The sequence below is a fragment of the Lontra canadensis genome, unplaced genomic scaffold, assembly GCF_010015895.1.
Source record: "Lontra canadensis isolate GAN:19392208 unplaced genomic scaffold, GSC_riverotter_1.0 scaffold128, whole genome shotgun sequence".
In the NCBI taxonomy this organism is placed as follows: Eukaryota; Metazoa; Chordata; class Mammalia; order Carnivora; family Mustelidae; genus Lontra; species Lontra canadensis.
The window spans coordinates 765,888-792,050 of NW_022631122.1; the positions used below are offsets into that span (position 1 = coordinate 765,888).

The following is a 26,163-nucleotide window of genomic DNA, read 5'->3' on the forward strand; positions in this document are numbered from 1 at the left end:
GGATGAGAACTTGTGACCCTTTGTTGTGTAGTGACTATGGGTAAGCACTGCCTTGAACTCCTTGTCTACGAATTTTCTGTCTTCCCATCACCCCCATTGCCCCCCCCAAAAAACTAAATGAACATGAGAAGAAACCAAAGATTATGAATATTAAGCATCTTGTCTGCTAATATGTGGCAGTATGAAGATTTGAACCAGTTTCTCTCTAAAATCACAAAATCTTTGCTTAGTCCTATAGACTGCATTGTCATCCCTAACTGAGGCTCATCAAATCTCTTCTCTGGGTAAGTCAGTCATAATTCTAAATTAAGAATTAAAAAACCCAAAGAGATACCACGGACATTATAATTATTGGTGCATTACAGTGGGAAACAGTACAGAAAATTACAAAGGCTAATTAAAAAGGGATAGGATTTAACTATCCTATGAAATAAGTAGCCATAATAAATGGAAGCAATTTAGAAAAGAATTAAAAGAAGACCCAAACCCTATGAAGAAAACACTAATCCAAAAAAAAAAAAAAAAGAAGAAGAAGAAAACACTAATCTATCATCGAGGTATTCAAAGTTTTCTACGTCACCCACTGCAGCTCCAACCTCCTGTCCACGCACGTGCAACCTAATTCATACAGTTTAAAATCCGAGTCACTGAAGGTGAAAGTAAACGGTGTGCTCCAGAGCATAAAAAACCGAGTTAAAAGCAGATGTTGGTTTCAGTCCATCACTGAATTAGAACACTACCAAATTTTTTTAAGCTGGTGAGAAAACGTTCTTTTTCCATCTTTGGACTTTACTGGTTATAATCACATGAATAGTACAATAGAATAAGAACTATAACATGAAAAGGCAAGGGACTATCAAACTGCTCATATTTTTTATGAGTTAAAAAAAAAATGGAATGCAATGGGAATGAAGGGATGTATTTTCTCCTCCTAGGCTCAAGGAGCAAAATATACGCTATTCATTCTCCCAAGGCACTCAGTAGGAGTGGCAGATAACAAAACAACCCCAATACAAACTGGTATGACCTATGAGGTGTTAAGAATGAGAAGCTAATGGAACACACAGGAGATGCATCAACCTAGCACAGCCAAGAACTTGGACCAAGGAAAGAGTAATTAGGATGAAGTTTAGGGGACTGATGGAGAAGGTGAATTATGTAATCCATTATCATAGGTGTTGGGAGGGTAGGGGTGAGACCAAGGCAAATGTCTAAGGCTTCTTGGGCAGCAAGGAATCCAATGGAACTAGCAATTAACACAGGGAAATAAGAGCAAGAGTTATTTACAAAAGGCAAGATAAGCTCCGTGTTGAATGTGTTCAGCTCAAAAACTGATAAATTACCAAAGTCAAGGCTAACTGTAGACCGACTGGATATTCAGGTTTAAAGTTTAGGAACAAGGTGTGGGATAGAAATGAAGAAGACAGAACCACCACCCCCTCCCCAAGCAAGGGGGTAAAGTGGAAAAGAAAATAAGATAAGGACAGAACGATAGGGATCACAGACTTAGTGGAAGCACAGAGAAAAGGGAAGTCTTTTTCTTTTTTTAAAGATTTTATTTATTTATTTGACAGACAGAGATCACAAGTAGGCAGAGAGGCAGGCAGAGAGAGAGGAGGAAGCAGGCTCCCTGCTGAGCAGAGAGCCTGAAGCGGGGCTCGATCCCAGGACCCTGAGATCATGACCTGAGCCGAGGGCAGAGGCTTTAACCCACTAAGCCATCCAGGAGCCCCGAAAAGGGAAGTCTTCATGAAAACTAAGGACTCGCCAGGGGTACCTGCTTTCCTCAGGGAGGAAAAGGAACCAGGATCAAGGAAGCTGAAAGCAGAAGTTTCAATGAAGGAGTAAGCAACCATCTCAACCCTTCAAAGAAGTGGGCTGAGGAAGGCAGAGCTGCATCCACAGTTTTAGGATACTGGGAGGGCTGCAGAGACTTTGGAGATACAGGATCTAGAAGGCAGCAAATTGGGAAGGCAAGAAGCAAAGATATGACAAGAGACACCCTTTCAGGAGGTTCTGCTGTGAGGAGGAAAGAGATACTCTGTAAGCGTACGCCAGTGAAGATACAATAAATGAACAGTGTCACTTCATTAAGATAGGCTAAATTTTAAAAATTAAAGTCCTAAATGAAGACATGTAAAAGCAAACTAAGTACACACTGTAAAGGCAAAATTCAGATTTTAATCATAGATACCCCCTTCAAAAATCTCACAATTGACTTTTCCCTCTAAGTTACAGTTCTTATGTCTTTTGTGGATGGCAGAAGTCTAAATAACATTTGTTAAACAGAACTGAAGTTCAAATGTCTAATTAGGATAGAGCTATGGCTAAAACCCAGATCTTTTGACTTGCCAGGTAATTTTCTTTCAATGACAAGGCAAAATGTTATGTCCTTGCACCTACAGTAAACTTTTTTGAAAAGAAGACATATGCAATATCATTAATCATTAAGGAAATGCAGATCAAAACCACAATAAAATACCACCTCATACCCATTGGGGTGGCTAACATTAAGAAAAACAAGGGGGTCCTGAGTGGCTCAGTTGGGTTAATCATCCAACTCTTGATTTCGACTCAGGTCATGAACTCAGCGTCATGAGATCTAGCCCCACGTTGGGCTCCATGCTCAGCGAAGAGTCTCTTTGAGATTCTCTCTCTCCCTCTGCCCTGCCCCCCATGCATTCTCTTTCTCAAATAATAAATAAAATCTTAAGAAAATCAGAAAATAGAAAGTGTTGGTGAGGATCTAGAGAAACTGGAATTCTTATGCACTGTTAGTGGGAATGTAAAATGGTGCAGCCTCTGGGAAAACAGGATAACGGCACCTCAAAAAATTAAACATAGGATCATGATATATTGCAGTAATTCTTCTTCTGGATATATACCCAAAATAAATGAAAGAAGAGACTTGAAGAGCTATTTGTACACCCATATTCATAGTAGCATTATCCACATTCAGCTAAAGATGAAAGCCATACTGGTGTCCATCACTGGATGAATGGATAAGCCAAATGTGGTACATACATAAAAAAGAATATTACTCTGCCTTATAAGGAAACTGACACATGCTAGAACATGGATGGACCTTGATAATATCATGGTAAGTGAAATAAGGCTGTCACAAAAGGACCAACACTACATTTACTACATGAGAGTAGTCTTTACTATCTCATGTAGTAAAGTAGGCTTTACTACATGAGAGTAGTCAAATTCATGGGGACAGAGAATAGAATGGTGGTTGCCAGGGGCTGGGGGTAGGGAAAGAGGAGAAATGGTTGTTTTGGGTACAGAGTTTCAGTTCTGCAAGATGAGGACAGCTCTGGAGATGGCTGGTGGTGATACTTGCACAACAATGTGAATGGACTTCACCACCATTGAACTTCACTCTCAGAAAACGGTTAAGATGATAAATTCTAGGTGTATTTTACCAATGTTTAAAATAAAATGTACATAAGTTAGAAAACCAATTTTTAAGCCAAGCTGGAGTGAATAGATTTATAAAGTGTTACCTTGACGAGGTTGTATGAGAAGGGGCACCTGGGTGACTCAGGCAGGTAAGAGTCCAGCTTTTGGTTTTGGCTCATGTCATGATCTCATGGGTCATGATCTCAGGGTCATGAGATCGAGCCCCACATCAGGCTCCATGCTCAGTGTGGAGCCTGCTTAAGATTCTCTCTCCCTCTGTTGTGATCCCCTCCCCCACTAAAATAAATAAACAACTCTTCAAAAAAAAAAAGAGGTTGTATTAGGTAAATATTTTTAAAAAGAGGCTGTATTAGGTAAAATAATAAGATATATGTTACTATAGCTGAGTCAAAACCTCAGGTGACCACATGTGCCAGGAAAGGAACAAGAAGGCCCAGGCAGGCTGAGCTGTGGTGGGGGCTGAGGCATGAGGGAGAAGGCACAGGGCTGGAGCTGTGCTGGTTTTTCAAGAGATGCTTCCAGCCTAATCACGTATGTGAAATTTCCACCGTTTTATACCCTGGCAGTCGGAGGACCACGACTTTCCAATCATTTTCCATAGGCACCTTCTATGTCATTACGTAAATATCAACATACGGCTTTTCATTTGGATAAAATGTTTGCTAAAACTTGACTATGAGAACATTTTTCTGCTGCTTCTCACTCTATAAATACTCAAGAGCAATTCACATTTAATAACACAACAGAGACAGCTTTTTTCCCCAGAATGGATCATTTTTGTACCAGAGTTGTTGGGCTCTGCTGTCGGTTGTGCTCTCTTTGTCCCTTCACACTGAATTCAATAAATAAGCATAAAAATCGAAATGTATTCTTTGGGGCCATTTTTCCCTTAACTTTAGGGCTGTTCTCTGAGTGATTTCCCCTCGTGGATTTCATGGCAATTAACCGAGATACAAAGACCCTTACTGAGTTAATAAAAGGAAAAATATACAACTCACCGTCCCCCATTGTGAGGTATAAATTCACTTAGGTACTTAGATAAGTTGTTTTCAAGGTTATTCTATGGTGTTAGTTCCTTTGAGAGCCCAGTGATTTACCGTAATGTGTTTTTAGACTTTGAGTATATTAAAGAAAATCCATACCAAAACACATGATTCACAGGCTTCTATACTAACTCCCAGTACATCCCCACCACGTGAAATTTTAAATTAGTCCATGATCACAGCTGAAGAACAGGCAGTTTCTGCACAGTTGTACAAGATGACAATTGGGTTAATGTAAAATGTAAACATACTAAAAGCCCAGAATATCTAGCACAGAATGCATATTATCCCAGAGAGTATTAATAGAGATACACACACTGTGGACAGAATGAACCACAAATCTTCATTAATGTAGCTGTTAAAATTTGTTTCTCTGATGCCAGTAGCTGCCTGGAAAATGATTTATAATTTTAAATGGAAGACACGCAAATTATAAAAATGGTACCTAAACTATGCTTACAGCACTGCATAATGATGTATAAGTATGAACTAGACTGATGGGAACAATGGCTGGTTTTTTCAAAGCAGAGACTATTGGCTTTCTTTCTAATTCTAAAAATGTTATCCCCTTTAGTACTGACATGGCACTTTGTGCACAGAATACATACGAAAACAAAAGTTGACGTGTGCGTTGGTATTTTATATATGTGTGTCTTTGTGTTCTTTCCTCCAACAGAAAGGAAAAGTTCAATCCAAAATCGTCTTGGATGATAAGTACATTTCTGAGGATCGGGTCTGATCAACGGAAGGCAGATGCCTGCAAATGATTCTGAGACTCAGTGGGAAACCTGATGTTATCAGCCTGAAAATCTGCCCCAGGCTTCAGAAAAGGGAACGGTGGCTCCAGAGCAGTCAGAGGCTATCTCTGTTCCGCTACTAATATCAGAAACACAGATCCTGTCTGAGGACCTAACAATACGTATTCTATGATTTTCCTTAGAATTATCAACTCAAGAGGCCTCCGCAACTCAAAAAACGCAACATAGCTAATTAGTCCTGGTCCGACAGCCAAGGGGTAAAAGTCCAGGTATGGGGTTTTTTATTAATTAATTAATTAATTAATTATTAAATTATTAATTACTTAATTAATATTCCAGAAATAAATTCTTAAAACCCAGCGCGGTCACTTCATTCGCCTGGAGCAAATGTGTCGGAGGATTACGACAGCCATTTATTTAATCAGACCTGTTATTCGGTTAGTAGAATCCTTATTTATTTGCAATGAAAGGTTTTCACACTTACTGTCTCCATACAGAACTGAAACTTCTGGAGGGAAAACAACCTGTATAAATATCTATACAAATGTTCGAAGAGCATCTAGGTTTGGGTTTAATAACGTCATTTAGTAAATTTCTGCTTTCCTATAAAGTAGTAGTGATGTAATATAATTATTTTCTATTCTAAGGACCAAATTATACTATTCTGTACTTAGGCAACAAATCCAAAGAACCAAGTCAACCCATGATGGCCAGCTCTACACTGCGGAGTGAGTTTCCAGTGACCGAGCATAAAGCAACTGCTTTGAGTCAGACACTTGCACCTTTGCAAAGCCTCACTGGCTGCATTCATTTTCTATAAATACTCAATACAATTCAAGCTTCATAATTGACAGAAAAGGGCTAAAAATAATCCATAGTTGAAAAGAGTCAGACTTAAAGGAAGAGGAAACTCCTAGTTCCAGCAGGTGTCTTGACGTAAATGGGTAGAATCTTGACAAAGTGAGAAGAGGACAGTGTGTCATTTGCAGAAAGCTAAAAGCATCACAGGAGTTTACATATGTTTTAACCATGAAAGGGAAGTTAAAGCAAGCCTAGCCACAGCTCTGGGCTCACCTGACCAGCCAGTGTAATCAGCAAGTGAAAACAGAAGCTATTGCCAGATGCAAAGTTCGGTCAACTTGGGTTGTGTACAAGGGGGAAGGCTCACTGAACCCACAGCGAAGACCTCAGCCTGGAGAGGCCCTCCTTTCCTTGATGTTCAGTGCTACCAGGTCTGACAGTAACATCTGCATGAAGGAGAAAGGAGCACCCCCCACCAACGAGGGGAAAAGTAGGTGCAGCAAACATTTGGAGGGGAGACCTAGGGATTTTGTTTTGTTGGTTCAGGCTGTTAATAATAGAATCTGTTCTCCATACAGATCAAACACCTTGCTCTCTCAGATTTAGACCAAGCATCAAATCCTTAGGGAGCCTTCCCTTTTTTTTTTTTTTTTTTTTTTGTTTCTTCTTGAGGGAGAGGAGAGCCTGAATGTGGGACTGAGCAGGCACAGAAGCAAGGGGAGATGAAGAATCTTAAGCAGGCTTCATACCCAGCGCAGAGCCCAACATGGGGCTTGATCTCAAGACCCTGTGATCATGACCTGAGCCAAAATCAAGAGTTGGATGCTTAACTGACTGAGCCATCCAGGCATCCCAAGAGCCTTAACCTTAACCCTCACCCTGACCTTGACCCTTCAGTGTGAAAGCACACTTTTGCACCATAATCTGTCACACCTGACATTCAGTATGACCTTCATGATCAAAACTGTCTCATTAGTTGGTTTATTTGGCCTCTCCTATCCACTCCCACCCCCCAAAATAATTAAGTCCTCTAAGGAGATGAGACGGTATTTGCCCAATTCACCCCTGCATTTCAGCACCCAGAACAGTACCTGGCACACAGCGGTTGAGTTTGGATTGAATGAATGAATGAACTCATTCAGAGGGCAATTCCATCTACTACTATCATGATGAATATTCATCAGAACTCCAAGCCTGCATAGAGACCAGTACCTCCCAACAACCTAAAAAGTTTCACATTTGGTAAGTTTTCCAGTAAATGCTTCATCATTGAATAACTATTGATGGGTAATCTACGGATTGCTCTCTGATAAGGTGTGGGAGCAGTTTTGTGCACTGGGTCCAGCGCATCACATCAATAATGATGACACAGCCTTCCTAGAGGTCTGGGTGTAACCTGCTGTGGATGGAGCTCATTTCTCTGGCCATGGCTCCCATCTGGATTTCCCCAAAACATTTCATCAGTGGAATGATCTACTTTTCTTATCAGCTTTACAAAATCACAGTCAACAAGTTGCCAGAGAAGTCCTTGCACTCCAGCATAGAAGAAGGCCACCGAACTGGGGGTCTCTGAAACTATCCACCAAGGGCTGAGGGGTCCTCGACCCGGGCATGACTGCAAGCCTATGAAGCCAGCCACGCTTCTCTCCTCCCATCAACATTTGGATTTCAGTAAGCTGAGATCCTTTTCCAGTCTTGAGACAGCAGGTGTCCCCAACAGGAGAAAAGGCAACAGGTGAGGTTTCCAAGGCACACGCCTGAGGAACGGAAGGACACGCACTCAGTCACCTCCGAAAGAATCCAAACATCTGAAGCAAACGTGGAAAACTGCCACAGATGAACCAAAACGAGTCAGAGACATGCACAACCAAGCCTTTCCTCATCTGTGGTTTAAGGAAGATTTTTAAAATGCAGATGAAAGGGTATTTCCTACAGTCATGTGAAGGACAGTTTATTTGAAGACTGTACTTCTCAGCCTGTTAGTGATGCATTAAAGTGACATCTGTCCAGATCATTGAACTTTCTGTGTCTATACCTGAAGGGGTGACTATCGCAAGGCAGTCAGCACACCCTAGTATTTATGTGGCGTTCCATTACAAATGAAATCAAATGAAAAGGTAAAGGACACTATTATCAATATTAAAACCATCTATCTTTTAAAAAGGTTGTATTGATTTTTTCCCCCCGCCACTTCTCAGATTCCATCAATGCCAGTGCCAGCTCGGTGAAGTGGACATGATCCTATGACAGCTTCAATTGGTAATTCCCAAATGAACTTCCCCAATGTTCTTCAGTCTCGCACGGCATGCACTCTGCAACTCATTTCATAGACTGTCAGCTACAAAAAGGCTGGGAGCAATCCCAAAACATCCAAAACAAATCTCTCCACTGAGATAAAATGCTGTGAATGAGGTTTTAAATAGGACGGAATCACTAGGTTCTGTTAGGACCAGTGAACGTGACACATGGTAGTTCTTTAAAGCAAATATGAGCCTCCCACCATCAAAGCCTCATTTCACTGATGGGAAAACAGAGGCACAGAGGCTTAAGTTACTTGCCCAACGTCACACAGTGAAAATGCTGCAGAGCCACACGTGAGCCTAGCGGCCCAGCGGTATGTCCTTGTTCTTTGTGACACTTTGTCCCTCTGTCTCTCTTACCTAACTCCTGCTCAGCATCAACATTCCTGAAAGGGCCAGCACTGTGAAGAAACTATCACAAAAACTGCACAAGGTCATGCAGTATGAGAGGAACAGACAGCACCAGTCTTGGGCACCTGGGTAGCTCAGTGGGTTAAGCGTCCAACTCTCTGTTTCAGCTCAGGTCATGGTCCCGGGTCATGGGATTGAGTCCTCCATAGGGCTCCGCACTGAGGGCAAAGTCTGCTTGAGCTCCTTTCCCTACTCTCGTTTGCAAGCTTTCTCTAAAAAATGAAATCTTTGAAAAAAACAAACAATCCCGATGACTCCCGGCGACCTCTACAAGACTTTGAGGGTCACTTACTCGCCAGCCTTCCAGATTCAAGTCACATTTTCCCTCCACTTCTCGGTCCAAACAGAACTTGCCTCTTTACAATCCTCTCTGCTCCCAAGAGGGTTCCTCTAATCATCTTTTCAGGAAGATCTATCTTGACTCTCCAAGGAGATGTGCATTTTGAAAACAGAAACTGCTTCTGTTTTCCCTGTTGTTCCATTTAAACACGAAATCCTTAGCTAATCAATACTTTTTTTCCCCCCCTTCTCTTTTTTAGCCATCAGAAATGTAGGCTGTGAACCCAATGAAACCATTTGGTGTCACCTTCCAAAGTCAAACTTCCAAGGTATTAATTCTTCCACATATATTTAGGAAACATTGTCTGGTTTCCCTGAGGAGTGGCTGGGCTTTCATCAAATTATACTATAATCACCAAGAAAATGCTAAATCCAGCACACGATCAATGCGTGCATGTCCAGTATCAGCTTTCTAATGTCAAGACTTACTTAAAAATGCAAAAGGGAAAAAATACCTTAAAAGTGAAAGGAAAAAAACTAAAGGAAAAAAAGGAAGAGATAGTGTCTCAACTCTAAAGATAAGAGCCTCCAGTGGGGTAAAATGGACTGGATTTAGGTAATTTTTATTGCTTCCTAAAATGTGTCTCAAAAAAGAAAAAAAGATCTGTCTCCATTTAATTTTTAAACCGATATTCTGCAATTTAGTACCAGGTCCTATTCCTGCTTTCTGCCCTCTCTTTTCTCATTCTTCTGGTTAGAAGGCAACATAGAGCCAAACACCAACAGTGCAGAGGTGTCTGATCCCTGGGGAAAAGCTGCCATAACATAGTAGGCACTCAGTTCTCCAAAGTGTGGATACGGTGAAGGATCCAGACTCCCTCTTTTCCTGGAATAACAGGCATTTATAAAGTACGTGTTACACACAAAGCACTCTGCAAGGATTACCACTGATATTCACAGCACGCCCAGGTGAATATTTGCAAATTCTGTTTTACAAATGAGAAACCAGAATTTTGGAGCCACTGAAGTCTTACAAAGGGCAGAACTGATATTTGAGCCCAGGGTTTGTCCAGACTTGGGGCTTTTCCCAGTAACTGAGTCATGGTGAGTCAAGGAAGCCACACTATGAGGCTCCATCAATGCCTACTGGCGTAGAAGTGTCTTCACTGGTCCCACTCCATGACCACCCCATCTGCAGTGACCTCCAGGAAGGCTTACTGAGTGGACAGAAACACTCAGGACACTTTCCTCTCTGTAATCACATCAAGCAGCATGCACTGGGGGACTGGTTCTCCTGATTGCAAATGGAGATGTTTGGCTGATAAAATCTGCAAATAAATACCAAGACATTTTTAGGAGCTTTAACAAGTTAAACAAATGCAGAGTCTTTTTAATAGTCTCATTCTCCGAGGAGGAGTTTGTTTAAGTGACATTTAAAGACTACAGAAAAAGGCCTGTTATCCCAGCATCAAACTGGCCCTGGCAATGTTTTGTCAAGGTATGCCTTTAGGAAATTGTAATTGTGCAGAGAGGCATGCAGTGAGAAGTGACTCGGCCCAGACTAGAGGTCTCCATAAGGGAACCACTAGTATATTTCTAGTGCTTGTTAACAGAAAACAAATGTATTCATACAGCAGCACATAGTGTAAATATATGTGTGTGTGTAAAGAGGTCCTGCTCTACACTATTCCATTTGTGCTTTCTATGTAATCTTAAAAGCAGCTGTAAGGGTGGGTGGCTCAGTCAGTTAAGCAGCTGCCTTCGGCTCAGGTCATGATCCCAGTGTCCTGGGATTGAGTCCTGCATCAGGCTTCTTGCTTAGCGAGGAGCCTGCTTCTCCCTCTGCCTCTGCCTGCCTGTGCTTGCTCAATATCTCTCTCTCTCTGTCAAATAAGTAAATAAGAGATCTGGGATCAAGTCCCACATTGGGCTCTCTGCTCAGCAGGGAGTCTGCTCCTTCCTCTGACCTGCCCCCATCTTGTGTTCTCTCTCTCTCTCTCTCTCTCTCTCTCTCTCTTTCTCTCTGAAATAAATAAATAAAATCAGATACAGATGTAGTGAAAAGAAGGGCCATCTGTACCCCAATGTTTATAGCAGCAATGGCCACAGTCGCCAAACTGTGGAAAGAACCAAGATGCCCTTCAGTGGATGAATGGGTAAGGAAGATGTGGTCCATATACACTATGGAGTATTATGCCTCCATCAGAAAGGATGAATACCCAACTTTTGTAGCAACATGGACTGGACTGGAAGAGATTATGTTGAGTGAAATAAGTCAAGCAGAGCAAGTCAATTATCATATGGCTTCACTTATTTGTGGAGCATAACAAATAACATGGAGGACATGGGGAGATGGAGAGGAGAAAGGAGTTGAGGGAAATTGGAAGGGGAGGTGAACCATGAGAGACTATGGACTCTGAAAAACAACCTGAGGGTTTTCAAGGGGCGGGGGATGGGTTGGGGGAACCAGGTGGTGGGTATTGGAGAGGGCCTGGATTGCATGGAGCACTGGGTGTGGTGCAAAAACAATGAATTGTTACGCTGAAAAGAAATTTAAAAAAAAAATTAAACGTAAAAAAAAAATAAGTAAATCAAATCTTAAAAAAAAAAAAGCAGCTGCAAAATCAATGATTTTTAAGCACTAAGACAGCTCTCAACCAGAGCCACTAGCGAAAAAATAACAATAAAACAACAAAAAAAATCTCATAGCAAGGGCTGGTTTTCAATCCGGCTAGACTGAGGTTATTACTACAAACCAGAGACTATACCAACAAGAGAGCCAGAATCGCTCAGCCAAATTTACATTAAAAATAGTTTAACAACAACAAACTCATCATGCATTGCATATCATGAAAGAGACTGACTTCCTTTTTTTTTTTTAAAGATGTATTTATTTGGGGGGGGGGTGTGAATGGGGTGTGGGGCAAAAGGAGAGAAGAATCTCAAGCCAACTTCCTGCTGAGTGGGGAGCCCCAACATGGGGCTCGATCTCATGACGCTGAGATCATGACCTGAGCTGAAACCACGAGTCAGACGCTTAACTGAGCTATCCAGGAGCCCCTGAAAGAAACTGACTTCTAATTGGAATGGATAGAGACAACCCTGATGAGGGCTTTATTCAAAGGCACATGAAGTTGTGATGGGTGGGACATGAGGACAGATGCTGGGCCATTTTGGTCATATCCTGCTGCTTCCCATAGACACCACACCAGCCTCAACAGAAAGGTAAAATGCAGTCCTAAAGGAAGTGTAATGAATAGAGCTTGAAATATGTATTCTCAATTTCCTTCCGTGTTCTCAGTGAACAGACTCTCTAGATTAAAGAAAGGTTCCCAAGAGGTATCTCAGAAGTCCCCATGGGGATAAGCAGAACATTCAGAAGTTAACTCTTAACTTCTCCAAGATCACATCAACCAGAATACCAACCCCATCTGTACACTGTGGACCCTTAAAAGATCTCATTTGGTCTTGAGATTTATAAATGAATGAACAGCAAAAAAAAAACACCCAGATCCAATCAACAGCACCACAAGAATTTTATCTGGATTTTAAAATGTCAACATCTGTATCTATTTAAAAGCTGACATCAGTTTAAAAAACAAACTAACAAAAAAAAACACACAGTGAAGTTGTTCTCCTGGGGTTGTTCTCATGTGGAATGAGCCATGGGTTTTACACTTACTGACTGCTTGCTTTGCTACACAAATTTATTCTAACAATTTCGTGTTTTAAATCATCACTTGGATCAGACAGGAAAGAGAGACCTTTTCAGAGCATCTAGTTCCATGTATTCACAAGCTTCTGGCAGAAAATTGCTCTAACGTGATGTGTTTATCAAGATCCTGCCAAATCCATCTCCAGAATAGGGGTTAGCAGGAATCCAAAGCTTTATCGATGTGGCTTTTAAAGCAGCCTCTGCGGTGAAGGGTTTCAACTCTGTATTCAGCCTGGGGATGCACAGAGCAGCTGCTTCCAAATCCACGAGCCAAAGAAATTCCCAGCATCTTAGTTGTCATGAGTCTTGGAGACTCCCTAGTTTTGGGGCTAAACCACGTCACCGGAAAATAAGTCAGAACGGAGTGGTTAAAATAGCCCAGGCTTAGGATGGAATAGTAGGGTGGGGGGGTTGGAAGTAAAATTCCAGCCAATAGGCTGACCCTGTACAACTCATATGGCTTCTCTGGGTCTCAGTGCTCTCTTCTATAAAATGGGTATGACTCTTATCCAGCACGGTTCCTCAGAATAAGATGATGCTGCCACCTAGTAGAACCTCCATAATCCCAGGTAGCTGGCACGTGACATGAAATATATGCCAGCTGAGTCCACATGCCCTATAAACCAAGGAAAACAAAAAAGCTTCTTCCACCAAAAGAAAAAAAACATCCATGAAAAGGCACATATTGGCAAGGAACACAAAAACTAAGCACTCAATTATTGATTTATAATCTTGAGCTCACAGTGGCAAAGGCAGAAGTGGACACAAAGCCAGAATTTGGAAAGGAAGTCGTTAACAAAGCAAGTAAATGCCAATCGGTTATTAATGAGCAGGGCGGCACCAACCTGTTCAAACTTTTTCTTTGTAATCACATAAAGAGTTCATGATGTTAGAAACAATGTATCATGTACCTTCTCAGGTCGGCCATGTCTTCTGGTTCAAATATTAACAGAGTTTGAAACTTCCTGAGACCCCTCTTTCTCATCCCTTGCTAAAGCCAAAGGTTTCGGTGCCAGCGCAAATAGATTTAAGAGAAAGAAAGAAATGTCAGAGAAATTCTGCCTGTTTAGGCAGGTCTAAAATGCTGAAAGCGACATCCGCCGAAGACTCTTACAATATCCAAAACACTCAACTATGTAACAAAGTGTGCGACAACCACACCAGAGAGGAAGTTAAGTTAGAAGGGTGACGCCAGGGGCGCCTGGGTGGCTCCGTCGTTTCAGCGTCTGTCTTCGTCTCAGGTCATGATCCCAGGGTCCCAGGATCGAGCCCCGTGTCAGGCTTCCTGCTCAGCAAGGCGTCTGCTTCTCCCTTTCTCTCTGCTCCTTCCCCTGCTCATGCCTGGGCTCCTTCTCTGTCTCTCACACTGTTTGTCAAATCAACAAATAAAATCATTGAAAGAGGGTGACACAAAGACTGGGAGAAGATGGAGACGGTTCTTAACAGGGCCTGTTTCAGCAACAGACAAGAATTCTCGCTTAAGTGAAGCACATCGCCGGAGGACAAATGGCGACAGACTCATTCACCAGACAGACTGACCAGGTGAAAGTAAGCAAGCCTGCAGCACCACTGGACCCCACCTCATTCAGGAAAGAGCAACAGGAGGTGGAAGTACTGACCCCCCCCCAAGGCCATTTTCAGACTAGAAACCTACATATGTAATAATTATGCAATGTTTTACACTGGGTAAGACTGTTAATCATAATGATGTTGGTTACATACAATTATACTATATACATTATACACATTATATATATATTATATATATACATTATAATGTATATATACCTTATATGACATTACATAATAATATAGTATCCTTTTCTGATATAAGAAGTTCTCAAACTAAACACCAACATCTTTCCCCCCTCCCCACTACCACCCAAAACACAAATTATTATATAATCACCACAATCATTTTTACTTGTTTCTGGTCTGATTGGGGTTTGTTTCATTTTTGTACCGTCCCCTCAGTCACCTATTGGCTCTGAACGCAGGGACATTCACACAGATAAGTTTAGTACTTTCTGTTCTAGTTTTCCTGACCAGATCACAACCTCTCGTGAATATGTCTTTTATTTTTATTGTTAAATATTGTATTTATTTATTTGTCGGGGAGAGACAGAGCACAAGGAGGCAGAGTGGCAGGCAGGTGCAGAGAAAGAAAGAAGTAGGCCCCAGCTGAGCAAGGAGCTGGATGCAGGACTCAATCCCCGACCCTGAGATCATGACCTGAGCCGAAGGCAGTGGCTTAACCCACTGAGACACCCAGGTGTCCCTATGTCTGACTTTTAATGGACAAAGTTGATCATAAACTTTCAGTTCCTCAAAAGCAACCAGCAACTTCTGAAAACCTGTCTGTTCTTTCCAAATGTTGCTTCATGCCGCAGAGGGATTTCTGCCCACTGCTGGCTCATTCCAACTGCCCGGTCCTGCTAAGCGCAAGCAGCCCAGCCTCTCACCGCTTGGCTCCCATGGCACCTTGCCCCTTATCCTTAGCAAACAGCACACTTTCTTGCAAGTATCTGTAAAGCTGCCCGACTTCCTATCTTGGCTGTAAGCTCTCAGGGGACAGGGAGATGATTCACAACAAAAACTCCGTATAACGCATGCTCAATTAATAGCTTTTGGACAAAGGAACACATATTTATTTATTTCAGCCACTTTCTAACACAATTTTTAAACAAGCCTTCAACTCAACTCTGAGCACCTACAGAAACCTAATATTCTACACAAAAATTAATTTTGTAGTATTGGTATCAGCAGTACCTACAAAACAGCACTGGCTGATCTGTATGAGCTACAAAATGATCCAGATAATTTATAATAAATATGATATACATAATAAATATGATATATCAGATATCATATATTAATATCTATCATAAATACAAATATTTATGATAGATATTTATAGTGAGTACTTTTTTTTTTTAAGATTTTTATTTATTTATTTGACAGACACAAATCACAGAGAGGCAGAGAGGCAGGCGGGGGCGGGGGAAGCAGGCTCCCTGCTGAGCAGAGAGCCTGACACTGGCTCGATCCTAAGACCCTGGGATCATGACCTGAGCCGAAGGCAGAGGCCTCAACCCACTGAGCCAGGAGCCTGTATAGTGAGTACTTTTAACAAGAGAAAATAACCCATTAAGAGTGCACATGGCAAGCATTTTACCTTATGACAATTATATGAGCTGAAACGCTGCAAATGAGCTTTCAATGAGCCCCTTGCCACTCCTACTCCGGCCAGCCTTTATTTGCTGTTCCACATTGCCACCCTCCTCCCATGGGCCAGATCGCAGGCTATCAACCATGCAAAAGGGCCAGAGAATTGATCTCCACCCTCTCAAGAACAAGCGGAAGTAGACCCTTTTTACCTTTCCCATCAAAGGACTTGGAATCTGTGCCTACCCTGCCAATGCCAGGGGAAATGCCCACATTTCCTTTGTGACCTGCTTCTTGCTTCTACCCTCTCCTTGGGAGATGGCATCATTCATTTGTTGATATTACTCAACCTGCTGAATTATTCAGTTGGGTTCTCTGCTGCATTATTCAATGCACCCAAACCTCTACCTTGGAGTCATGCAGACATTTCAAACTCACAATGTCCACAAAACTCATTTTTATTTGTTCAAAACAATTCTGTCCTGACTTGTCATCCTAGCACCAACCCAGGGCCCCCATCCTCCTACAACCACCTGTCACCTACACAATCTCCCAGATCATCTCTCAAACCCTCACACACCTCTGCTTCCCTGTTGCCTTAAGCCAAGCCCTACAGCCTCCCTCCTGAACTAAGATAACTTCTTAACTCCTTTCCTAATGACTCACTGCAGGAATTAGGGCATCTGACTCCATTCAGCCATAGCACGGTGAGCAAGTTTGTCCTCACGACTCTGTACAGATCATATCTGTCCAGCCACCGCTGTATCTTCTTCCGGTGCCTGACATTAACACTCAGCACAACCAGGCAGGCAACAAATGACTATGTGAATGCATGAATGCATGGTTGAGACAGCCAGCACTCTCAGAATTAAGTTCTGCTGCCTGCCCTGCACTCAAATTAACGTTTGTCTAAACATTTGCGTGCGGAGAAGTGAAGGCTCAGTAACCTGAGGTCCACACGCAAAGGCAAACCACCATTTGGCACACTCACACATGTCCTCACATCTATACCTGTGTTCTTTTGTTGTTGTTGTTGTTGTTTTAAAGATCTTATTTATTTATTTGACAGACAAAGATCACAAGTAGGCAGAGAGGCAGGCAGAGAGAGGAGGAAGCAGGCTCCCTGTTGAGCAGAGAGCCCGATGTGGGGCTCAATCCCAGGACCCTGGGATCATAACCTGAGCCGAAGGCAGGGGCTTTAACCCACTGAGCCACCCAGGTGCCCCACCTGTGTTCTTTTTCATTCCTCCTGAAATGATGGAGGTATTCCATGACAAAATATAGAGAGTTGCGGAGAACAATCATTTTCAGAAAGAAAAAAAAAAATGTGAAATTGCAAAGCACAGCTCTTCTAGGTACCTTCCAGGACCTCACAGACAAACACACTATCATCTTCAAGCCATCTGTGTCCTGGACAGGGAGCTGGGCTTTAGAAGAAAGTCCCCATGCCCATACCCAGATGAAACCCACATTACAAAACAAGGCTACCTTCTACCCATGGGGGGAATGAACATGAGCCCATCACCATACCAGGAAAGGAGGAAACATCCATGTTGCTCAATTACGTATATGCAATTGTGTCCATTTGCTTTTAAAACTTTAGAAATTCCCACAAGGAGGGAATGACAAAATGGTACCTATCTCATCTGGCAATTTGTCCCTAAAGAAAAACCTGTTAAACCCACATGGTCAGCAAATGACAATGATTGTTAAAAAGGGCCAGTCCTGGGGCGCCTGGGTGGCTCAGTGGGTTAAGCCTCTGCCTTCGACTCAGGTCATGATCTCAGAGTCCTGGATCGAGCCCCGAATCGGGCTCTCTGCTCAGCAGGGAGCCTGCCTCCCCTTCTCTCTCTGCCTGCCTCTCTGCCTACTTGTAATCTCTATCTGTCAAACAAATGAATAAAACCTTTAAAAAAAAAAAAAAAAGGGCCAGTCCACGTAGTCTCAAGTCTCCCTTCCAGACTCTCCTACAAGATCCGCATGCAACAAAGACACAGATGAAAACTCTCCCAGGCAGAAGAGAGGGAAAGCACCTGAATCCTGGCTGATATGCTTTCCAGCTGTGTGCCCGGGGACAATCCCCTTGTCTCTTTGGGCTGCAGTTTTCTCACATTAAATGCAAGTGACAACAGCCCTGCTTTGTGGGGTTGTATTCATGATTAAGAGTTCCTATTTCTTAGCACAACGCCTGAGTACAATCTGGGTACTCCATAAATGCCAGTGATCGTAACATAAATGATACTCATATCACAGTCATAGCATATTAGCATTGGCATGAATCCCACTCCCCTCTTACCATCGCCACAGGGGAGTCTACGCCCAACCAGATCCGTGAAATACCAAGAGCACCGGGTCTCAAACTTTAGCACGCACTGCAGTCATCAGGAGGGCTTCTCAAAATGCAGATCGCTGTACCTCAGACACAGAGTTTCCAATGCAGAGGGTCTGGGATGGGGGCTGAGAACATGCCTCTCTAGTAAATTAAAACCAGTTGTGTAGGTGCAGCTGGTCTGAAAGGACATGCTGAGAACCACTGACCAAAGGGGTCTCACTGCATCCATGGAGGAAAGTACCTGGGTCCAAACCTCTGGCTGTCTCCAGCCCTCCACCCACCTAGAATGCCCTCCCTGGACTCTTCCATCTTGGTTACTCCACCAACAATTCCAAATTCAGCTCAAGCCATCAGGAGCCCTCCAGGCTCTAGGCCAGCACCTATGACCCTGTGCTATCAGAGTGAAATCAGCTCCATGAGGGTAGGAGCTCCCTGGCAAATAGGACCTTGCCATAGTCTGTGCCTGGGACATAGAAAAGCCTCCATTAATGATGAGTGGTAGAATGAGAGCTGGGAGCGCCAACAGCCAAAGGCATCCCTGGAGAGCCAAGCAAAGTAGAAGGTCCTAGAAGGCAGCTCTGGGTCTTCCCTCTGGGCTATTTACTAGATATGAAATGCCCCGAGTCCCCAATAAGCTGAGTATCCCTCCCAGCCCAGCGACCAGCCTTCATCCTGCTCAGTGAACCATGAGTCCTTTGCCTACAACCACAGTTGGCCCTCTTACTCTTTGATGGTAATGGAGCTTCAGCTTCCGTCCTCTCGCTGGCAGAGGCCCCTATGAGTGCTACAGGCTGCTGGGAGATGCTCAGTGTTCTCAGGGAGAGAGGGCTGCAATCAGGAAGCATTTTTATGTAAGCATTTCTGGTAAATTGCCCAAAAAGTTCTCAGCTGAAAGAGAAAGAAACCTCCAGCAAATGGTGATCATTTCTTTTTCCATTCTAAATAAGCATTCACTTTCATAATTAATTTTACATTATTTTTTTAAAGATCCCCAAATCATTTGCCTTTCAGGTGTCACAAAATCTAGATCTGCCCACTTCACATCTCATGCATACTCTGCTCCCTGGCCCTTTCGGTCTTCTGGAAAGTTCTCTAATTCATCACTCTTGGCCCCTCCATTAGAGAATCTTAACCAAGCCGAGCACACATCTACAAACCCATTCTAGTCAGCATTTCAAATATTCCTAAAGAGGAGTTCAAGGTGCGTTATTGATTTCACTGTCAAATGAAAACAAAAATAAAAATTGTGCTAAGCACAACTCGGGCAGAATAGAGCCTACCAAATCCTCCCAACACAGGCAAAGAGCCTCTCTTCCCCACTTCACCCCGCAAAAGACACTTTTTTTCAACACCTTAAGATAATTTAATTACAAAACCCCTCAATATCTCTGTATAATTACTAACAATGATAAGGAAGGGTTAAAGAAAGCAAGTGCTCTCTGTGTCGGGAATATTATTTAAAATTCTAAGGACTAGGGATAACTGGATGGCTCAGTCGGTTACTCGGCTGCCTTTAGCTCAGATCGTGATCCCAGGGTTGTGGGATCAAGTCTGGCATCGGGCTCCTTGCTCAGCAGGGAGCCTGCTTCTCTCTCTGCCTACCACTCTGCCTGCTTGTACTCTCTCTTTCTCTGACAAACAAACTTTTAAAAAATTTTTTAAAAAGTCTAAGGACTATTTTCATTCTCATCTACAGCCTAGTAACTGCAGTTTGAAAATCACTTTCGTGGTTGGCAGAAATTTGAAGAAATTACGAGTTGTCATGGATCACTCACTCAAAGGCTAAACTGGGAATATTAGGATTCCTTCCCACATAAGTGCACTGCAGTACTCTCTACACTTCAAGAGATAGATTTAAGGAAAAATAGATACACCTTTTAAAATAAATGTTATATTCATATGTGATTATAGATTTATACACACACACACACACACACACAAAGCCCTCTCTAGATGAAAACAGTGGTTTCTATTCATCTGAAAGATATGGAATCAAGCTGACCTATGTTAAAGGATATGAATAATAAGAAAATTAACTGTTACTTCAATGTGTAATACACAAGGAATACCTACAAAGTTTTACCATATTTGTCCCTCTTGGACGTATTTGGTCCTTAAAAATATGTTAACAAAGACGCATAATAAACTTTGTATTTTAAAAACTGCCATTCATCTTCTTGGCCCAGACTGGTTATAGTTTAACCATACAAAGAGACTGAAAAAGCACGGGTTTTGCATTCAGAAATATCCCCCTTCGCTCTCAGGTCCACTAATTACTTTCAACACACTGCTGGATTCCTCCCCTTCTGGGTTTCTCGCTTGAACAGGGGGAATAATATCTACGTTGTGTATTTTACGCAACAAGATAAAGTGCCCAATAACCTTATTTTGAGGATGGTTTTCATAGCCCTTGTCAGCTGGGATGTCAGACTTCTTTAAAGATTTGCATTCTCCCTGCATTTAAATGCTTAGTACCAGAGATTAAAGAAATGCGGCCCAACCCCCTGCTCTGAGCACCCATCTGCGCGGAATGAGGGCCCTAAGTGCCCCTTTGTATCAACACCTGCGCTACCAAAGGGCACGCCAACCTGGCTCTCGCAGAGGTTCTTCCTTAAAAGACATACAACAAATACGTATTGAATTAAATGCTGTTGACCCAAGCGAAAGATGGATGCTAATAGGAATCATAACCCATAGATCTGTTTGCCACTCAGTGCGTTGGGAAGCAGGTTTTTGTAAAGTTCCAAGGTTCACCTGGAAGCTGTTTGGTAACTCTTAAGTCGCCCCTGCCAATGTCACTTCCAGTCTGCACTTGGGTGAATACCTACCTACACGCCGCTGAAACCTTCAGACATCGCACAGAATTTCCTTCAGATGTTCTAACCCGTTTATGGAAACCCAACCATGTCCAAAAGCCTTCGGCACCCCATTTGCTTGACAGATGGACCGCACGCTGAGGACCTCACTGCGGAAGCAATCGCCTCTCAAGTTCACCACCACCATCACCGTATTGGGTTGTTGTTGTTGTTGTTGTTGTTTTTGGTTTTCTGGGATTTTTGTTTTTAATGTGCAAGACTCGAACCCCCACACAATTATCCTAAGGCTTTCTTCTTCTGGGCAGCTGCGCTAATGCCTGCGCTAGGAACCAAAGTTGAACCTCCGGGTCTCCACGAAGGGAGCGCATGAAATCCCACACAAACGAGGGGCTAACCTCTGCAGAAAGAGCCCAGGCGGTGGCGGTGACTAACTCCATTGCGCCCCGAGGGGACCAAAGGTGTGTCCTTTAAAAAGCCAAGAATTCCTGGGGCAAGCCGCCCGCCCTTCGTGCGCTCTCCAGGACTGCCCCCCTCGGATTTCTGCCTCCCGTCCTTGGCACACCTTTCGGATTCCGGAAGCCGCGGCTCCCGGGAAGGAGCTCCGCTGAATTCCCAGCCCGAACCCTCAGGGTCCCCAACGCCTCACCTCGGTGGCGAGAAGGCGCCCGCCCGGGAAGAGAGCCGGCGGCTACCCCCGCGTCCCTGCCGCGCGCGCTGCCAGGTAAGCCCGACCCCGCCCTCACCTGTCCGAGGCCGCGTCCCGGGGACGGCCCAGGAGCCGGCGCGCGCCCCTCACCTGCCGGGACCCGCCGCGGCCGCCGCTCGCACGCGCAGAAACAGCCGCGCAGAAACAGCCGGGACGCGCCGGGGGCGGGGGCACCTCCCGCGCGGTCCGACTTCCTAGGCCCCCGCCCGCCAGCCCCGCCTCCAGGGGGCGGAGGCGGCCGCGCGTCACCTTGGAGCCACCTCCCATCAAAGCGCGGCCGCGGCGGCCGGTGGCTCCGCGGGCGGCTGCCCCTGGGCCCCAGCCGGGCGAAGAGGAAGAGATCGCTCATAACGCACTGGTCCGGCTTGGCTCGCCAGAAAAGGAAGATGCGCCCCAGCAGTCTGTGTTCAAAGTGAGGAAAGAGGACAAGTGTGACTTGCAAACTTGTAATGGCTGAGTAACGTGTCTTCGCGGATACTCAGAGGAGTCCCCCCCCCCCCCCTTAGTGCCGTCGCTCCCTAAGGGATCAGTGGGGAGAGCAAGCTGCGTTTTTACCACCCTGACACGGGCAGGAGGTACCAGAACCAGGCACCCCATTAAACCCCTGCCATGTTTGCAAGACGGTGGCTGCAAGTTCGGCCACCCAGACGTGCTGAGCTCTTTATTTGCTGAGCCTTGGTTCCTGGTCTGGAGAGATTGGGCCAATTTCCGTGCCCAGCGCAATGAGTACTCCTACTCAGAGACCCTTAGAGATCCTTGGGTACCATGACTGGCCCTAAAGCGTTCAGCAAATATTTGCCCTTAGTTCCTTTCCCATGAACTTCCTTCCTCCTTCCTCTCCTTTTCCTGCTGTACTCTTCTTGCACTTTTATTTATTCTTGATCTCTGCCTGGTCGGTTTCTTTTCTCCTCGACCAAGGAGCTCGTGTCTCCTGTGTGCTGAGTCTTCCTTGCAAGACACTCGGTGGTTTGGGGGGAGACAGGCCGGATAGGATCCCTGCCTCCAGGAGGTCAGAACTTCACACCCGGCCACCCCTTTGGAAGGGCAGGAATTAGATATAAGAGAGTTATACGAGTTAAACTGAGTGTGGGACAGAACTGGCGTTCTATAGGTGTTGGGAGTGGGTGGCCTGTCAACTGGAGAATTTAATTGGTCTGATTGGTGGTTAAGAGCCTGGGCTCCGAGTCAGAAAGACCTCATCAAGTCCTGCCTTGGCAACTGATGGTATAAACCCAAGAGTTCACTTAATGCCCCTGAATTCCCACTTAGTCTTTAAAAAATGGGGATTCAAATAACAGCTATTGTATAGATTCTGAGAAATAATTAAGTGCTTTACATAAAGTACTTAACCGCGGTGTCCTGGCCCGCGGATCCACACTTACGAAGCCTTGGCTAATGAGAATAACAGCATGGTAAGAACTGTTGTGGGCCAGGAGGGAGAACATTTAGAACACAAGAGAACTTGGTTGGAAGCAGAGCTGTAGTCTTCACGCAAAGAAGACATTCAGTAGTGGCTCCCAGTGAATGAACAGAACCGCTCACCGCTCTCTGATTTCGGGGCTCCGCCTACAATACGGGATCCCATTTAATTTTCACAAACCTGTGAAACAGTTCATAATATTCCTGGTTTAAGATGAGGAAAATTAGCCTCAGAGCCATGAAATCATTGGCCTTGAAGGTATGAAACACGTTCGTAGCAGTCAGAGCAGAGTCACCTGAGCTTAGGGGAATCTGGTTTTTCCCGTGGTGGCCTCCCTGCAGGCTGTATCCCCTTCCTCAGGGAGGGAAGGTAATGGGGGGAGAAGGGGACATAAAGGATACGGGAAGAAGGGAAAGAACAGTAAATAGGGAAAGTAACCATAGCTTTGAAGGCCACTAATAATACAACAGAATTAAAATAGTAAGTGAACCCACACATAAAAGCTTTTTGCTTCCAACCCCTGCCACAATGGGGTTCCTGTTCTGTGGTTCCTGTAGCTCAACCACAGGCTGAAAATGACTAACAGCATTTTTCAATCATTAAATGCTGCAGAAAGTGAAACATCTAAAGAGACAGAAATCTAAGGTCATACCTCCTCATCTCTCACCACAATATACTCTTCTGTCAAGCTTCCTTGAAGGTTTTTTTTTGTTGCTTTTTCTTTCTTTTTTTCCACTTGCTCAAATATATTGCCTGCCTCTTTCTAGTATGTTCCATCCAGGAAATAATATCATTGCTTTAACTAACTTGACTTCATTCTGTAACCCCAAGAAGCACTTAGAACAGCTGCTAGACTCACATATGTGGCAGATAAATTCAAAACACACTGTTGTGACATTGAATTTCTTGACATAAGCAAGTCTGAACCAAGTTTTATATAGGCACTGTCCATGATGCCGTAATTGTGACTTTTCTAAAAAATAAAATAAAATAAAATCTCCGTTCTACTCAGTCTTGCCTTCATAATTCTCATGAACATCAAGATGTGTAGCCTTTGAAGAAACAACTCTATTGAGAATATGACCTTTGAGGTGGGGATTTCTCACTGTCCACATTTAGATTAGACTCTTGCCAGATACAATTGCTCTTCGATGCTAGACAACATATGCTGGGTTGCATGGCGATGTAATAATTTCACCTGTTCTTTTCCATTTTGAATGGCAGATGTGTCTTCTACAGATCCCACGTGCTCCTTTGCCACCGCAGCTGATGTCTCCTGTCATGTATCAGAAGTGCCGCGTGGAGGTATGTCAGCAATGTCGCAGTGCCTGTCTGAATGAGCAAGGGTAATTTAAATAGAACAAGTTCAGCGGCTGTAGTCACCTAGGATCTCTGCCCATGGAGTTAAAGGAGATTTTCCTATCTGTAAGTGCAGAGAATCAATCCAGTCCAGCTCCGATCAGAGGACTCAGAGTTCATCTTGGGAGGACGAACCCCTTGGGTGCCCGAGAAAAAAGTTTGTGAGCTCTGCTAACAGTGACATAAAAGCTTGACACCTAGCATCCCTCACATTTGCCTTCACCGGTGCTCCTTGTTATTACTGGGGCAAAAAAAGCTGAAGTAGGAAAACAATTGAGATATAAATACAGAGATCTAGACCTTCCAGGAGGTGATATCCATGTCATGGTTAAGGCAAAATTTAATCCACTATCCAAGTGGCCAATGTTTAGTGCATGCCATAAGGAAGCATATGGACTTTGCTACGTGGCCTTGAGAAAATGGTATTCTTTGTATTGTTCACACAAACCGTCTTGGTGATTATATTTGCTCAGTTTGGTTTCTTCCTACCATATAATTGTCCTGAGAGTTTATAGAAAACATATCCCCTTTTTATAGTGGCAGGTGTAGAGAGACCACACTTAGTGACTCACTCCTAACTCTGCCACTTAACTAACTACATGCTTTCCTGCAGTTGGTAAGAAAAAAAATTTAAAAAGCAGTGGTTGGGAGTGTTTCAGTTTCTTGAACAAAGGGAGTGGCCCTAACAGAAAAGGAGTCTTCCTTTCTAATTGCTCAGAAGTAAGACTTGTTATAAAATCTTTCTTTGGAAACCAACACCAACAGTTAGTTGTCTTATTAATCATAAGCCTATGTAACAAATTATTTCAAATATCCAGTCATGTATTTAACACAAGCTAATTAATTAGAAATGTTCACAGGTAGTAAGTTGCTCAAAGTTACATTTTCATAGACATTATAGTTTTCAAGGGTGAGAATTTTTATGGCCAAGATGAACATCTGGTAATAGTTGCTTTTGAAAAGTTAAAATTATAATCTGGTTTCTCTTCAGATCGCATAAATCTTTCACCTTTTAAAAAAAGTTAAAGTTATTGAAGACCTGGTAGGGTAAATCTTAGAACCTTAGTCCCCCATTTATTAGATAATTAAAGCAGACCCAAACTTACTTTTTCAGGTGAAGCTTAACCTTTCTCAAGAATACTTCGTCATCATCAATATTTTATGTCTGGTTTTGAATTCCATCTGGTGAGCTCATGCTAAGCTTTTCCCCCAGATTAAACCAGAGCAAGAGAGCATTTCAAACAGTACAGAATCACTGTGGCCCCACACAGAATCACTTTGTCGGGTTGTTCTCTTGTGTGCTGTCATTGGCCCTAGTTTAGAACATCTTGGAATTGGTCTTGAGAAATGGATTGTTAAATCTGCACCTTGAATGTTGGCCAGCGTTATTGTTCTTAAAATCCTGGTGCTTGTTTTAAGATGATCCAGTGTAGAAATTGTCGGTCCTCTCCGGAATGCAAACCTAGACTCTTCTACACAATGGGTTTGTTTGCATCCCCTGAATTCTGCAAATAGCACAACTGAATTGGTTTTCCTCTCTGATTTGATTACTGGAATGCTCAGAGAGGCCCACCTCTGCAGTGCTTTTTGGTGCATTGTATAGCAAAGTTTTATTTTTCTACCTTTACTGTT

General features: G+C 43.5%; 1 protein-coding gene across 2 annotated transcripts in view; it reads right to left on the reverse strand.

The window, feature by feature from the left end:
- Positions 1-21,878, reverse strand: part of MCTP2 (multiple C2 and transmembrane domain containing 2) — a 239,285-nt gene extending 217,407 nt beyond the window's left edge. For both annotated transcript variants that reach the window (XM_032842343.1, XM_032842341.1), the window contains exon 1: positions 21,790-21,878. The gene's annotated coding sequence lies outside the window, so the exon portion shown is untranslated. The remainder of the gene's footprint in view (positions 1-21,789) is intronic.
- Positions 21,879-26,163: the final 4,285 nt, after the last annotated feature.